The sequence below is a fragment of the Arachis hypogaea genome, chromosome 16 (genome assembly GCF_003086295.3).
Source record: "Arachis hypogaea cultivar Tifrunner chromosome 16, arahy.Tifrunner.gnm2.J5K5, whole genome shotgun sequence".
Classification (NCBI taxonomy): domain Eukaryota; kingdom Viridiplantae; phylum Streptophyta; class Magnoliopsida; order Fabales; family Fabaceae; genus Arachis; species Arachis hypogaea.
The window spans coordinates 37735689-37738682 of NC_092051.1; the positions used below are offsets into that span (position 1 = coordinate 37735689).

Genomic DNA, 2994 nt, shown 5'->3' on the forward strand with positions numbered 1-2994 from the left:
CAACTCTGGGCGTTTAGCGCCAGATTGGTGCTTGTTCTGGGCGTTGAACGCCCATTTGTTGCCAATTTCTGGCATTGAACGCCAGAACCATGCTTGTTCTGGGCGTTCAGCGCCAGCTCTTCTCCAGGGTGCAATTCTGGCGTTCAAACGCCCAGATGCTGCCCATTTTGGGCATTCAGCGCCAGAACCATGCTCTGTTCTGGCGTTGAACGCCAGCCAGATGCTTCTTACTGGCGTTTAAATGCCAGTAAGGTCTTCCTCCAGGGTGTGATTTTTCTTCTGCTGTTTTTGATTCTGTTTTCAATTTTTATATTTATTTTGTGACTCCACATGATCATGAACTTAATAAAACATGAAAGAACAAGAAAAATAAAATTAGATAAATAAAAATTGGGTTGCTTCCCAACAAGCGATTCTTTAATGTCAATAGCTTGACAGTGGGCTCTCATGGAGCCTCACATATGTTCAGAGCATTGTTGAGACTCTCCAACACCAAACTTAGAGTTTAGTTGAGGCCTCCCAACACCAAACTTAGAGTTTGACTATGGGGGCTCTAGTTGACTCTGTTTTGAGAGAAGCTTACTATGCCTCTTTTCCATGTTTACAGAAGGATGTCCTTGAGTTTTAAACTCAAGGGAGTCCTCATTCAATTGAAGAACTAGTTCACCTCTGTCAACATCAATCACAGCTCTTGCTGTGGCTAGGAAGGGTCTTCCAAGGATGATGGATTCATCCTCATCCTTCCCAGTATCTAGGACTATGAAATCAGCAGGATGTAAAGGCCTTCAACTTTTACTAACACGTCCTCTACTTGTCCATAACCCTGTTTTCTTGAATTGTCTGTCATCTCTAATGAGATTTTAGCAGCTTGCACCCCAAAGATTTCCAGTTTCTCTATTACAGAGAGGGGCATGAGGTTTATCCCTAACCCAAGGTCACATAGAGCCTTTTCAAAGGTCATGGTGCCTATGGTACAAGGTATTAGGAACTTTCCAGGATCCTGTTTCTTCTGAGGCAATGTCAGTTGATCCAGATCACTCAGTTCATTGGTGAACAAGGGAGGTTCATCTTCTCAAGTCTCAATACCAAATAATTTGGCATTCAGCTTCATGATTGCACCAAGGTACTTGGTAACTTGCTCCTTAGTAACATCCTCATTCTCTTCAGAAGAGGAATACTCATCAGAGCTCATGAATGGCATAAGGAGGTTTAATGGAATCTCTATGGTCTCTAGTTGAGCCTCAGATTCCTTTGATTCCTCAAAGGGAAATTCCTTATTGATCACTGGACGTCTCAGGAGGTCTTCCTCCTTCAGATTCACGTCCTTCTCCTCTCTTGTGGGTTCGGCCATGATGGTCATTTCAATGGCCTTGCACTCTCCTTTTGGATTTGCTTTTGTATTGCTTGGGAGAGTACTAGGAGGGATTTCAGTGACTCTTTTACTCAGCTGGCCCTCTTGTGCCTCCAAATTTCTAATGGAGGACCTTGTTTCATTCATGAAACTTACAGTGGCCTTAGATAGATCAGAGACTAAGTTTGCTAAATTAGAGGTATTTTGTTCAGAGTTCTCTGTCTGTTGCTGAGTGGATGATGGAAAAGGTTTACTATTGTTAAACCTATTTCTTCCACCATTATTAAAGCCTTGTTGAGGCTTTTGTTGATCCTTCCATGAGAGATTTGGGTGATTTCTCCATGAGGGGTTATAGGTGTTTCCATATGGTTCACCCATGTAATTCACCTCTGCTATTGCAGGGTTCTTAGGATCATAAGCTTCTTCTTCAGAAGCTGCCTCTTGAGTACTGTTGGATGCAGCTTGCATTCCATTCAGACTCTGAGAAATCATATTGACTTGCTGAGTCAATATTTTATTCTGAGCCAATATGGCATTTAGAGTATCAATTTCAAGAACTCCCTTCTTCTGAGGCGTCCCATTACTCACAGGATTCCTCTCAGAAGTGTACATAAATTGGTTATTAGCAACCATGTCAATGAGTTCTTGAGCTTCTACAGGTGTTTTCTTTAGGTGAATGGATCCACCTGCAGAAGTATCCAATGACATTTTAGCTAATTCAGACAGACCATCATAGAATATATCCAGGATGGTCCATTCTGAAAGCATGTCAGAAGGACACTTTTTGGTCAGTTGCTTGTATCTCTCCCAAGCTTCATAGAGGGATTCACCTTCTTTCTGTCTGAAGATTTGAACATCCACTCTAAGCTTACTAAGCTTTTGAGGAGGAAAGAACTTGGCTAAGAAAGCCGTGACCAGCTTATCCCAAGAGTTCAGGCTATCTTTGGGTTGAGAGTCCAACCACACTCTAGCTCTGTCTCTTACAGCAAAAGGGAAAAGCATGAGCCTGTAGACTTCAGGATCTACTCCATTAGTCTTAACAGTATCACAGATATGCAAAAATTCAGTTAAGAACTGAAAAGGATCTTCAGATGGAAGTCCATGAAACTTGCAGTTCTGCTGCATCAGAGAAACTAATTGAGGTTTAAGCTCAAAATTGTTTGCTCCAATGGCAGGAATGGAGATGCTTCTTCCATGTAAATTGGAATTAGGTGCAGTAAAGGCACCAAGCATCCTCCTTGCATTATTATTATTTTTGGCTGCCATCTCCTCTTCCTGTTCGAAAATTTCTGACAGGTGCTTGCTGGATTGTTGTAATTTAGCTTCTCTTAGTTTCCTCTTCAGAGTCCTTTTAGGTTCTGGATCTGCTTCAACAAGAATGTTCTTGTCCTTGCTCCTGCTCATATGAAAAAGAGGGACAGAAAAATAATAATAATAGGCATAGTTGTAAGAACCGAACCGGACCGGCCGGTTCGATCGGAAAACTGGTGAACCGGTGGTCTGGCCGATTCGATTTATAGTTTGGACCGAACACGCAATTAAACCGGCAAGAACCGGACGATTCGTCAGAAACCGGCTAAAACCGGCCGGTTCGATACAAATGCGCGAACCGGCCGGTCCTATGGTGCTCCCAGCATTTCACA

General features: G+C 42.7%; 1 non-coding gene across 1 annotated transcript; it reads left to right on the forward strand.

The window, feature by feature from the left end:
- Window positions 1-2113: 2113 nt before the first annotated feature.
- On the forward strand, window positions 2114-2221 carry LOC112760585 (small nucleolar RNA R71). The gene has a single exon (XR_003181018.1). It is a non-coding gene; the product is annotated as a small nucleolar RNA R71 (small nucleolar RNA).
- The last annotated feature ends 773 nt before the right edge of the window (window positions 2222-2994 follow it).